The sequence below is a fragment of the Mustelus asterias genome, chromosome 11, assembly GCF_964213995.1.
Source record: "Mustelus asterias chromosome 11, sMusAst1.hap1.1, whole genome shotgun sequence".
Taxonomy (NCBI): Eukaryota; Metazoa; Chordata; class Chondrichthyes; order Carcharhiniformes; family Triakidae; genus Mustelus; species Mustelus asterias.
In genome coordinates this window covers 93,996,474-94,010,755 of record NC_135811.1, presented here as the reverse complement: position 1 = coordinate 94,010,755, position 14,282 = coordinate 93,996,474, and positions in this window count along the sequence as shown.

The following is a 14,282-nucleotide window of genomic DNA, read 5'->3' as shown; positions in this document are numbered from 1 at the left end:
TTCAGATTCCAGCAACCACAGTGTTTTGCCTTCTACCCATCAGATCAGATCACAGAGGAACATAGGAACTAGGAGCAAAAGTAGGCAAATTCAGTCCTTCGAGCTCTCTCCGCCATTCAATCAGATCACAGCTGATCTCTCCCTGGTCTTAAATCCACCTCCCCACCTTTTCCCGTATCCCCTTATCCCTTTTCTTATTAGAAGTATATCGATCTCCTTGTTGAAACCATTCAACATTAAACCCAAATTCCACTTTCCTGTTCTGATGGATGTTTGCCATTCAAAGAAAGGCAAAAGTGTCCACCTAGTATTCTGATTGACCTTCTGCACTAAAATAGATTCCCTAAAAATGGATTAACTAATCATTGTTAGTTGTTTGATTTTGCTGTGTTTCAAAATATAGCTTTTTTATTTATCTACATAACCGCTGTGCTCCAAGTATAATTTGTCGTATGTAAAGTATTTTAAGGAATTTGTGAGACAAGAAATAAAGCTTCTTTGTTTCCATAATTGCACCACCTGTTTTAAGACTAAGAGGCTTGCCGGTTAAATCCTTGCTCTGTCTAGAGAGAGAGGAAATGAGGGATAGTTTATTCACAAAATCAATCCCCATTAAATAAGGAAAGTCTCGCATGTTTCACACTTAAGCTGATCCCCTTTGCCAAACAGCCAGGAGTAATAGCAACATTGAGCCAAGCGTTATTTCATCTTTGTAGTACCTTGTTTTTTCCCCTCATTCAACTATGCTTTATCCATTGAGGCAAGTGACAGGATGAGTGGAACCTCTGGTACTGTGGGTTTAACTTGGCATTTGTTGGCTGCTTACTCTAGGAGAGATCTTGCTGGCCATGATGGCACAGTGGTTGGCATCGCTGCCTCACCGCGCCAGGGACCCGGGTTCCATCCCTGGCTTGGGGCACTGTCTGTGCGGAGTCTGCACGTTCTTCCCATGTCTGCTTGGGTTTCCTCCGGATTCTCCGGTCTCCTCCCACGGTCCAAAAGATGTGCCGGTTAGGTGCATTGGCCATGCTAAATTCTCCCTCAGTGTACCAAACAAGCGCTGGAGTGTGGCGACGAGGGGATTTTCACAGATTTTCACAGTAACTTCATTGCAGTGTGAATGTAAGCCTGCTTCTAATTAATAAGTAAACTTTAGCTTTCAATGGTTTTTTGTTCAAAAATGTTTGTTTGCATGTTAACTATTTACAAAGATTATATAAAAACCAAGACATAGCTGGAACCGCTCTCTGAGATGCTTCACATGTCCTCTCGTTGAGTGACATTACTGTGACAGAGCTCCTAACACACATGCTCAATATTTATCATTAGAGTTAAATGTTGAAATCATCTCCTGTGTCTGCGTGGATTTCCTCTGGGTGCTTTGGTTTCCTCCCACACTCCAAAGATGTGCAGGTTAGGGGGATTGGCCATGCTAAATTGCTCCTTAGTGTTCCAAGATGTGTAGGTAGGGGGAGTAGCAGAGTAAATGTGTTTACAGGGAAATGGCAGGGGGTAGACATGGCTAAGATACTCTGTCAGAGAGAGTCGGTGCAGACTCGATGGGTCGAATGGCCTCCTTCTGCACTGTAGGGATTCTATGAATCTAAATCTTTATTCCCACACTATTTTACATACATTCTTCTACATCTCCCCCTCACAGTCTCTTGCGCCACTGGTGTCAATCTCCGACTGCGTTTTCGGTTCTCTTTGAGGATATATCCTCTCCAGAATCTTCTCCTAGAAAGGAACAGACCTCCTCAGACAGAGATTCTGGTTCATTGAATAATGGCGATAGACGAAGATGTTTCCTTTTCCTTTCCCTTCTTCTTGGCACTTTGGGGAAAGGTTGGACAGCTGGCTGCTCTTGCTTGAAAAAATGAAGCTGGTTCAACTCCTGTGAAGATTTGTACAACTGCAATGAACAAAGTATTGTGTAATGGCTCATCCATCAACGAATCAGATGGATGAGGAACATTCCGAAGAGGAAATGATGATTATCCTGCACATTCTCTTCGGTGTGGATTTGTTCCTCAGCCTATCTGAACACCTCTGGAACTTCATCAGAATGTATGCTTTTCTCAAAAAATAAAGTCTCCTCCTGCGATAACTCACCGATATCAGAGGCATCTTGGCTATCATTCTCATTCACTCCTTCCCAAAAGAGCAAATTAAGGTCTAGAGGTGACACGGTGGCACAGTGATTAGCACTGCTGCCTCAAAGTGCCATGGACCCGTGTTTGATTCCTGGCTTGGGTCACTGTCTGTGCAGAGTCTGCACATTCTCCCCGTGTCTGCGTGGGCTTCCACTGGGCGCTCCGGTTTCCTCCCACAGTCCGAAAGACGTGCTGGTTAGGTGCATTGGCCACGCTAAATTCTCCCTCAGTGTACCCGAACAGGCGGCAGAATGTGGCGACTAGGGGATTTTCACAGTAACTTCATGACAGTGTTAACATAAGCCTACTTGTGACACTAATCAATAAACTTTAAGAATATCACCTTGCAGGTGGTCACTGTCATCCTTGGTGCACCTGTCTCCTGTTCCTTCTAGCCTCACCACGAAGAGAGATGAAAGATCGACAATGCCCTCCCGTCTGAATCAGCAATAACTGTGAAGCGGGAGAACTTTATAGGTGGTGGAATAACACTACTGACATTTTAAGAATCTGTGCATTTGATGGATTATGTCTCCTTTTCTTTCATTTGTCCTCGGGATGTGAGCATTCTTGGCAAGGCCAACAATAATTGTCCATCCCTAATTGCCCTCAAAGATTCCTGCAGGTTTTATCTGGGAGAATAAAGCTCTAAAATGTATATTTTTTAATTAATTCGTGGGACGTGGGCGTTGCTGGCTGGTCAGCATTTATTGCCCATCCCTAGTTGCCCTTGAGAAGGTGGTGGTGAGCTGCCTTCTTGAATCGCTGCAGTCCACATGCTGTGGGTTGACCCACAATGCCGTTAGGGAGGGAATTCCAGGATTTTGACCCAGCGACTGCGAAGGAATGGCGATATATTTCCAAGTCAGTATGGTGAGTGGCTTGGAGGGGAACTCTATGATGGATAGCTGTTTGGAATCCCACTTCTGTGTGCTATCCAGAGAAGGAGTACACCAGGGAAGGAAGGCATTTGCATGCAGGTACCAAGTAGGTCGATTTGTAGATCTCTATGAACATTTCTGGACCTTAGTGAAGAGTGCTACTTATTTAGGCTCTAACGTAGCAAGGAATTCATCCAAGAACTCTGTCGCTTGGTGGGAGTGGATTTGAAACTGATAGCAAAGCCCCCACTACCCTATCAGTGCCAGTGAAGGTGTCTATGGCATTCAATTTCTCTGCCGCTGAAGGGTTTCATAGAATCATAGAATCATAGAAACCCTACAGTACAGAAAGAGGCCATTCGGCCCATCGAGTTTGCACCGACCACAATCCCACCCAGGCCCTTCCCCCATATCCCTACATTTTTACCCGCTAATCCCTCTAATCTATGCATCCCAGGACACTAAGGGGCAATTTTAGCATGGCCAATCAACCTAACCCGCACATCTTTGGACTGTGGGAGGAAACCGGAGCACCCGGAGGAAACCCACGCAGACACGGGGAGAATGTGCAAACTCCACACAGACAGTGACCCAAGCCGGGAATCGAACCCAGGTCCCTGGAGCTGTGAAGCAGCAGTGCTAACCACTGTGCTACCGTGCCGCCCCAGTAGGCCATCGGTGACATTGCATGCAGAAACTAGTCAGTGGGAATCAGTATACCTTGTTTGCCAAGGCAAATTAGAAGACTGTTTTCTACATGGGTACCAGGAATCAGCAAGAATGTGCCCTTGGCTTCTACCTACTATAGTTTGCCCAGGGTATGACTGACAAACCCATTAGGCATCTGAGTTCCAGCCACTATCCCTGTCACCACCATGACCAATGTTACTGAAAAAGCAACTCCTGGTAGATCAGAAATGTGCAACTTAATCTGTGGTCAACATAATTATTGTGCAGAAACTCAAATTGCTCCAGGAAATGTAATTCTTTCCACCACAGTGCTTTCCATTCTAACATGGGGTGTTTTGTGTGAATGGTGATTGCTTTATCTAAATGGTTCCTGAGGCAGGAGGATGATGTTAAGTGTCACTATCAGGCTCTGGGGCCAAAGGTGACTCTCCACGTGCACACTAGACTAAGCTCCAGCTCATCTGCTGCTGCAAGGACCCATCCTGATTCTGGATTCTTGTGTATTCCAGGTCGATGGGGGGGGGGAAATGCTGATAGCTGTGGCAACAGCACCATTCCAAAAGACAGGACCAAAATTTCCACCGATTAGAGCAAACGGCTCTTTACTCCTGATCTCAAGGACACTTTGAAGAGCATCAGTGACCAAGTAGCCATCTCCTCCTGGCTTAATTAACCTCTTTGTCAGCCCTGTCCACTAAGGCGGCTATAGTGCAGCCAGTGACCCATGTTGCAGTAGCCTGAGCATTCATGAGGGAAAAGGCAAGTCAAACAACAAGCTCTCTGTGGTAAAATAATTTTATTCATTCGTGGGACATGGGCGTCACTGGCTGGCCAGCATTTGTTGCCCATCCCTTGTTGCCCGAGGGCATTTGAGAGCCAACCACATTGCTGTGACTCTGGGGTCACATGTAGGCCAGACCAGGTAAGGATGGCAGATTTCCTTCCCTAAAGGACATTAGTGAACCAGATGGGTTTTTACGACAATTGTTTCCTGGTCATCGGTAGATTTTTAATTCCAGATATTTTTTATTGAATTCAAATTTCACCATCTACCGTGGCGGGATTCGAACCCGGGTCCCCAGGACATTAGCTGAGTTTCTGGATTAATAGTCTCGCGATAACATCACAAGGCCATCGCCTCCCCTGAATATGTCACCCACTTCGCGTACACCTGCCTTTTTGTGCATCAAGACTGTACGCAGGTGGGATCTGGATTCCTACACATGTTGCCATTTTGAGAAGTTCATGGGCACATCACCCAATGACCGAAACAGCCTATCATAGCCTGAAGGTATTCTTTAATTGAAGGCAGGGTTACAGAGATCAAGGTCTTAGATACGTACAGACATATTTTCCATGCAATTAAAAGCAAATGCTGTCTTTAAAAGGTTAATCTAGACCTGCCTGCAGACATTTTATGTTCCCAGATTAGTCACCTGTTTGACTGATCAGTATAATTATTCAACCACACAATAGTGTTGTACAAAACTTATTTCCAGTGTGATTTAGAATTTAGACAGCTAGGTTATTGTCGGTGGAATATTTGTGCTTTGAGGTACTGTACAGAACGCTGACCACAATAGTGATTTATAAGAACATTGCAAGAGTGAGGATAACAGATGTAAAGTCAGCTGTCTTTGAAGTAAATAGCATGTAACTAGTTTATGAAGTTTTCCCAGAGGGAATTCGGTTAAGGGTTTGAACATTTAACAAAGCTGCTACGCTTGAGGGAAAATGGTATAATAAAGGAGCTAGACATTAAAAATTAATATGGATACATTTCAAAAAGTACATGAAAAATGTACGTTAGTGTCATGAGGCGCTTGCTACCTGTTGTGGTCCAGGGTGCAGCCGATGGGTTGTTTATCCTTTGAAGTGAACTCCAATTAGAACTGAGACCAAGAATAAACCAGAAATGCCAGGTACATTTAAAGACAGTCGGGTAAGTAACTCTTGCAGCAAATACAATTTCCCACACAAGGGTTGTTTTCTCTGGATCGGCAGAGGCTGAGGGGAGACCTGATAGAAGTCTACAAAATCATGAGAGGCGTAAGATAGGGTTGACACTCAGAAGAGGTGATTCTCCCAGCTCTGACACTCAAGCGGAGGTCGTGTAGCGGGCTTCCAGCTGGGAGCCACGGTCTCCGCAAGTCTCCGGCCACCAGATTTCCGGCGCTGTCCACTCCACGCGGAGCTGAATAAATTACGCAGATGGAGATTAGCATTTCATTAGCGGGCCCGGGACTGAAGTCTCCAGGGCCGTAAGTCTCTCCTCACTAGCGGGCAGCTGGCGGCCCGACCCCGCTGGAGTGAAGGGAGTAAAGGGAGGCCATCTATGCCCCCCCAAAGGGTCAGGGGTAAGGGAGTGTCCCCTGGACATTGCCAGCTTGGCAGTGCCAGCCTGCCTCACCAGCACTGCCCAAGAGGCAAAGTGGCAATGCCGATTGGGCCTCCGGCTGTGCCAGGGGGCAAGGCCAAATGCAGGGTGGGGCCTCCAGGGGGCAGGGCCTCTGGGGGCGGGGACGATCGGTGGGGGGGGGGGGGGTCCTGCTGCCGCTTTGCACTCAGTGGTGACAGAGGGAGGGAGGCCGGCATTCGGGGCTTACCATGGGAGGGGGGGCCGGGGCTGCGGAGTATGGACTGGTGGGAGGGTAGTCAGGGTGGCTGGGCGGGGGGTGATTGGGACTGCCAGGGGATGGGGGAGTGGGGATCGAGGCGGGCTGTGGGGGTATGGGGTCGATGCTGGCCTGGGGTGCGGGGGGGGGGGGGGGGAGGTCAGAGGAGCAGCAATGGAGGCTTGTGGGGCTGGCCAGGGAACGAGCTGACCAGCAATTGGGAGGCCGGCAGTGCGGGGCTATTGCGCGTGTGCTGATCTCGACGCATGTGCAGTAGCCCGCTCAGCGCTATGCTGCCGGCCCCACCAGAGGGAATAGGCCCCACCCACTGATTCACACTAGCGTACCCTGCAATGCACAGAGCGTGGGAGATTCATTTTGAAAATCCCACTGAAAAAAACCAACATGATTTACTCCAGTTTTTATGCGAATTCAACACTTAGAATTTTTGGGGGATAATCCCACCCCAAATCTTTTTCTCAGAGTTGAAATGTCTAATACCAAGGGGCATGCACTTAAGGTGAGAAGGGGAAAGTTCAAAGGAGATGTGAGGAGCAAGCTTTTTTACACAGAGAGCGGCAGGTGTCTGGAACGCACTGCCCGGGGTGGTGGTGGTGGAGGCAGATACGATAGGGTGTTTAAGGGGCTTTTAGATAAGCACATGAATATGCAGGGAATAGAGGGATATGGACCAAGGGTAGGCACAACATCGTGGGCCAAAGGGCCTGCTTCTATTCTGTACTGTTCTATGTTCTATGTAACATAGAATGTTATGTATTCATTTGTAAGAAAAAACTTAAAGGGGAACTGCATTGACTCAAGTTGTTCAATGATGCTTGATCCCAGTTGTGAAGAGGTACGACATAAGCCTCACGCGTGAGTGAACATTGGGTCAAAAAGGTAGGTGGGCTAGTGGCAGCCTCCTTTGATTCAGTTTAAATCAATTTCCCCATTAGCAATCCAACACTAAACCCATGCCTGCTTATTTTGTGCGTTAAGTTCTGCACAATAACGTGGAAAGGCGGGTCTAATACTGCTTTCTCTGCCCAACATTGGACATTGCCGATTTCTGGGACAATTCTATCCAACATTTCAGGTCAGTGATCCTTCATCAGCACGCATAGGAGGCCAACTGCTTTTTAACAGTGCAAGGACAATATTCCATTGCACATGTGAGGTAGAGATGGTTGAATGTTTGTCATTGTTTGCTCAAGAAGCAGCTATGGTAGTGTCACATAGATGCAGCAAATGACTACTTAACCTATGAGTCACTTTGCTAATAATATTGTGGCTTAGTTGACAGCCTTTGTGGGTTCAAAACCCACACCAGAGACTTAAGCACCAAAATCTGGGCTGACAAATCAATGCAGTTGATGAGGGGGCAGTGGTTAGCACTGCTGCCTCACAGCACCAGAGACCTGGGTTCGATTCCGGCCTTGGGTCACTGTCTGGGTGGAGTTTGCACATTCTCCCCGTGTCTGCGTGGGTTTCTTCTGGGTGCTCCGGTTTCCTCCCAGAGTCCAAAGATGTGCAGGTTAGGTGGGTAAATATGAGGGGTTACAGGGAAAGGGCCTGGATGGGATGGCGAAAATCCCACCGACCGTCGGATGCATCGACAAAAATCCCACCCAGGCCCTTTCTCCGTAAGCCCACATATTACCCCGCTAGTCCCCCCGACACTGAGGGGCAACTTAGCATGGCCAATCAACCTAACCTGCACATCTTTGGACTGTGGGAGGAAACCAGAGCACCTGGAAGAAACCCACGCAGATACGGGGAGAACATGCAAACTCCACGCAGACAGTGACCCAAGTCAGGAATTGAACCCGGGTCTCTGGCACTGTGAGGCAGCAGTGCCAACCGCTTGCCACTGTGCTGCCCAGAGCCATTCTACATCTTAAATGTTAAGGTGTAGAATGGCTCTGATTTTTTGAAGCAAGATAATATAACCAGGAACATTTTTTTACTTTCCACGACTATTATCTTAGACTGGATGGCATTGCAAATAATGAAACTCTGCCTATGAGCCAATGGTTAACTGTAGTGTGCAGAATGAACCCATACAGCACAGAAAGTTTCAGGCTCCATTTAGTGATGAATTTGCCTATCTCAGCCAAGGCAGTAATTGGAATGGTACAGTTCCTCGGTGCCCCTGAGCTTGGGAGGAGAAAGCAATCAGTCAGAGTCCTTACACTAATTGGTACTCGCTGAACCAGCAAGAAGATGTACTGCTGTGGACTTCAAGCCTGGGCAGGACTCAGATCAGCTTGGGGTGAAGTCCATAATAAAGTAGCGTGCTGATTCTCACTGTCTTGGTCTTTCGTGTATAGGAGGAGCTGTCGACACCTGTAGAACAGAATCTCTGCTAAGGAGAGGTCATTGGTTCAGGATGAATGAATTTTTAAAAATAAATCACAGTTCAGCATGCAGATGGTGTTATGGTCATGTGGGGAGGGATTGGTTCACTTCCCTCTTTTCCCACTTCTTGTTTGACTGCAACAGGTTTTTTTCAAAAGCATATACTTGCCAATTTTTTTTTATTCATTCAAGTGATGTAGGCTTCACTGGCTAGACCAGCATTTATTGCCCATCCCCAGTTGCCCTCGAGAAGGGGTTGGTGAGCTGCCTTCTTGAACCACTGAGGTTGATGGGGTGTGGGTACATCCACAGTGCTGTTAGGGAGGGAATTCCACGATTTCGACCCAATGACAGTGAAGGAACAGCAATATATTTCCAAGTCAGGATGGTGAGTGGCTTGGAGGGGAACTTCCAGATGGTGGTGCTCTCATGTACCTGCTGCCCCTGTCCTTCTAGATGTAGTTGTCATGGGTTTTGGAAGGTGCTGTCTAAGGAAGCTTGTTAAGTTCCTGCATTGCATCTTTTAAATGGTACACACTGCTGGTACTGTGTGTTGATGGTGGAGCAAGTGAATATTTGTGGATGGGGTGCCAAACAAGCAGTCTGTTTAGTCCTGGATGGTGTCAAACATCTTGATTGTTGTTGGAGTTGCACTCACCAAGACAAGTGGAGAATATTCCATCACTCTTTACACGTGCCTTGTTGATGGTGGACAGACTTTGGACAGTCAAGAGGTGAGTTACTTGCCACAGAATTCCTAGCTTGTGACTTGCTCTTGTTACCACAGTATTTATAAAGTTAAAGAAAGTCTTTATTTATTAGTCACAAGTAGGCTTACATTCACACTGCAATGAAGTTACTGTGAAAGTCTCCTGAAGGCCACACTCCAGCACCTTATCGGGTACACTGAGGGAGAATTTAGCATCGCCAATTCACCTAACCAGCACGTCTTTCGGATTGTGGGAGGAAACCGGATCGCCTGGAGGAAACTCACGCAGGGGAGAATGTGCAGACTCCACACAGTGACCCAAGCCAGGAATTGAACCCGGGTCCCTGGCGCTGTGAGGCAGCAGTGCTAACCACTGTGCCACCGTGCTGCCTCAGCTTATATGGCATGTTCAGTTCAGTTTCTTATTGATGGTAACTCACAATGTTTATGATGGGGGATTCGGTGATGTTAATGCCATTGAATGTCAAGGGGTGATGGTTAGAATCTCTCTTGTTGGAGGTGGCCATTATCTGGCACTTGTGTGGCATGAATGTTGCTTGCCGTTTGTCAGACCAATCTGGATATTGTCCAGGTCTTGCTGGATTTGGGCATCGACATGTTTGGGAATCCCTCTTTCAACCAGTGTCCCATTGTCTGAGTGATTATATCGAATGGTTTGTCTCCATCCAGTCTCTGGAATTTCTGGATGCTGCGCTAATGGTGAATGAGGTGCGGTTCATTCGCATTCCATTGAGCTAATTGTTTTTGGTGAGATTTTGCAGAAAGGTGGCCTCCATCTTGATGGATATTGGAATGTGGAAGGTACAGAGATGCAAACTGTGCAGCCATCTTTGGCTGCAATTCAAGGCACTGGAATATGGCTTTAGTCTCTTTAAAAAAAAATCAATTAGGGCTATGCAGCTGGTAGGTTGAAAAAATATTAATTTATATAAAACATTTTTTGTGACAATGGATATAAGCGAAGGTGTCTATTTTCAGCTCTTTTGCACTGAACTCACACAAATGTGCAGATATTTCCTGTGATGCTTGTGTAGATTTTTGTAATCAATTGAACAATAAAGACGTGGAAAAGGTTTATAAAAGAGCAACTCAATTTAAGGGCCTAGTTTAAGGAACCTTAATTACCAGGACAAGCTTGGAGAACAGTTGCTTTTATTTTGGAAAAGTGTAGCCTTCAATTGAAATCTTTACAAGAGGACAAGATTTGTCCGTGTGGAAATTTATTTGAATTCATTAAGCAGGGGAGGACTTGGGCTATTAAGAAAGCACCAGAGTTAGCTTCTAAGAGGCAGTTATTTTCACAGGGCTGTTGTCTTCTGGAATAGATAGCCAGTATGTGTGGTGGGTATGGACTCACACGAGCATTCAAAATGGAGCAGGATAAATTCCAGCAAGTGGAAGATCAAAGTGCCACAATTTGAGTAACAAGGTGGCACAGTGGTTAGCACTGTTGCCTCACAGCGCCAGGGACCTGGATTTAATCATGGCCTTGGATCACTGTCTGTGTGGAATTTGCATGTTCTCCCTGTGTCTGCGTGGGTATCCTCCGGGTGCTCAGGTTTCTTCCCACACTCTAAAGATGTGCGGGTTGGGTGGATTGGCCATGCTCAAATGCCCCTTGGCGTCCCAAGGTGTGTAGGTTAGGGGAATTAGCGGGGATGGGCAAGATGCTCTGTTGGAGAGTCGGTGAAGACTCGTGGGTTGAATGGCCTCCTTCTGCACTGTAGGGATTCGATGAAATGGAAGACCTCTTGGGTTATAGAGGCAGATGGGTTAATGTGGACCAGTGATATTTAATTGCAATGATCTCCTGGAGCTCCTGAGAGTGAGAGAGGAATTTGACAAAATTTGTTCCCCTAAAACGGCATGAATTTCTTTCCTCATCTTCTCTCTCCAAGGTGATTATGTGACTGGCATGGTGTGGATGGGGAGATGGGGTGGAAATGATGCCAAGTACAGCTTGTATAATGTAAGGATGTGCAAGGTCCAATGGAGAAATAGATCTTCTCCTGTTTAATGAGATATTGTTATAATCAGAGGCAAACTGTGCAATTTTAATGAATGACAAAGGAGAAATTATCAATGTCCAATGAAAGCAGGAAAATCTACTACTCCGGACAAACCTCCCTTCCATACCAGTTGAAAAAAAACTGTTTGATGTTTTTCGTTCATTACAATAAGGTTTCTTGTAAGGTAATGTTATAAATTATTTTAAAATATACGGGTTTTGCACACTTTTTAAAAATCAGTCTTGCCACATGGCACACCATCACTCAAAATGGTGACATGCATTCCTATGGTTCAAGCAGTTTGATCCTTCATAACAACAGTTTGAAGAGTTTTCAAAGTTTGGTAGGCATTTGGAATCCAGTCCCACCCAAGTATCCTCTCTTTTCTCATTTTCAAATGCTACCACACCATTCTCAATGGCTAGCGATTCAATCCTCTCCTGCTAGCTTGGCATTCTTTGCATGGTAGCGTCTACTATAGTGATCATAAAAATTGATGCAAAATCATTGAAAAATTAGGTCGCACATTTTAATATATCTTAGCTGCATTGGGCCAACAGGACGTATGGCGAGCGATGATATTTTAGCCAGATTAGTGCGGATCAGATAACATCCATTTTTGTGCGTTCTTACTGTTCATAAAATCAATTCTAGGCTGTTGTTTGTCAGCGTAATTTGTGCAGCAGATGGCTGGAACAGAAGGGTTGGGGATTAGTGTGACATTCAATTGCTATACAACAGACATCCACATCCAATTCTTTCAGAGCAGAAGCAATTTTACTATGTGTGTGGCTGAGATCCACTTTGTTTCCAATAAGTGAAAGAGACAAGTTTGGTTAAACATGGGAGGGGAGGTGGAGGAAGTGTTGGAAGGGTGGACTACCCCCATTCTACAAACCCGGGTTTCCTCCGGGTGCTCCGGTTTCCTCCCACAGTCCAAAGATGTGCGGGTTAGGTTGATTGGCTGTGCTAAAAACTGCCCCTTAGTGTCCTGAGATGCGTAGGTTAGAGGGATTAGCGGGTAAATATGTAGGGATATGGGGGTAGGGCCTGGGTGGGATTGTGGTCGGTGCAGACTTGATGGGCCAAATGGCCTCTTTCTGCATTGTAGGGTTTTTATGATTTCTATGATATCAAAAATAAGTGTGGAATTTGGGGAGAAAATGCTGTTGGGCTATTTGTCCATCTGTAGTCCATCACCACCACAGAAATTTGGATTAATATTTCTTAGCAAGAAGGTAGCAGATAACCAGATACATTTTACAAGACAGGCCTCCAAGGGTAGATTCTCATTTGACAAGAGTACAGTTTGGACAGTTGGGAATGCTCAGTGCCCTAGTTATTTATTTTTTGTTCTTGGTATGTGAGCGTTGCTTGCTAGGCAGGCATTTATCATTTAATTGCCCTTGAGAAGGTGGTGGTGAACTGCCTTCTTGAACTACAGGTGCGCATGTATGTACAGTCACAGGGTTATTTTGCCTCTATAATTGTTTGGTTCGGTGGCTTCAGGCAGAATTCTCCTAATTTGAAACTAAGTGCTTTATGTAGTAGGTGGCTCCGATGGTGCCTTTCCTACTGGCCAGCATTCACACCATATTCTGCGCTTGGTACCTCATTAATTATGTGCAGGTGCGTTCCCCTCCAAATAACCTGGCGGGCCAGCAGCTCGTTCGTCCGCCTGCCCACAGCTGGTGGGTTCAAAGGTCCCGGTGCCATATTTAAACACTAGTCCAGCACACTTATATCACTCTCTCCAGCTCACCTGTCTTCACTGGGCTGTGCACAATGTCAGCACCCCAGAGAGATAAGGCCAGCAGCCTCATGAGGAAGTCTGTTTCTCGGTTCAACCACCTCCCCTCTTCCCCTCACAACGCCCATCATCTGCGAGGTGCCCCTGGAGGAAACCCATACAGACACAGAGAGAAAGTGCAAACTCCGCACAGACAGCCACCCAAGCCCACTTGGACCTCTAGCCACCACATCTTGAAGTCTTTGTGCATCCCCTTCCAGTAAACGATGTGGTACCCCTTTGACCACCCTGTTTGTGAGTGTTTCATGCAGGCTTGTTGGGGTCCAATTTCCCTTCCCTGATTTTCCATCCGCCTTCCTTTGTTCATCTTCTTCATCCAACTCTTGGCCTTCTGCCTATCATCATGAGCTTCCGCCTATTGCACACCACCCACCCACCCCCCCTCCCCCAATCCTTGCACGGCCCTCCTTCCACATTGCCCCCTTTGCCCCTGGGCAAAGAGAGGTGAACAGAACATTAGGAACAGCGCAGCACGATGGCAGTGTTGCACTCACTCCAAAGTCTCTGGTGAATTGAGGAGCACCTTGTGTACGCCACTCTTAAAGGAATAGAATATAAAGGTAAGGAAGTATTGTTGCAACTATACAAGGCATTGGTGAGGCCGCCCCTGGAATATTGTGCACAGTTTTGGTCCCCTTATTTGAGGAAAGATATAGTGATATTGGAGACAGTCCAGACATTGATTCCAGAGATGAGGGGTTTGTTGTATGAAGAGAGATTGAACAGTTTAGGCTGATACTCTCTGGAATTTAGAAGAATGAGGGGAGATCAAATTGAGGTATATAAGATGATAAAAGGTATGGATAAAGCAGACGTGGAGTGGATGCTTCCTCCTGTGGGGCATTCTAGGATGAGAGCTCTTTGTCTTAGGATAAGGGGTGGCAAATTTAAAACAGAGCTGAGGAGAAACTACTTCTCCCAAAGGGTTGTGAATCTGTGGAATTCGGTACCCCAAAGTGCGGTGGATATTGGGACAGTGAGTAAATTTAAGGAGGAGTTAGACTGATTTTTAATTGGTAATGAGTTGAAGGGTTAC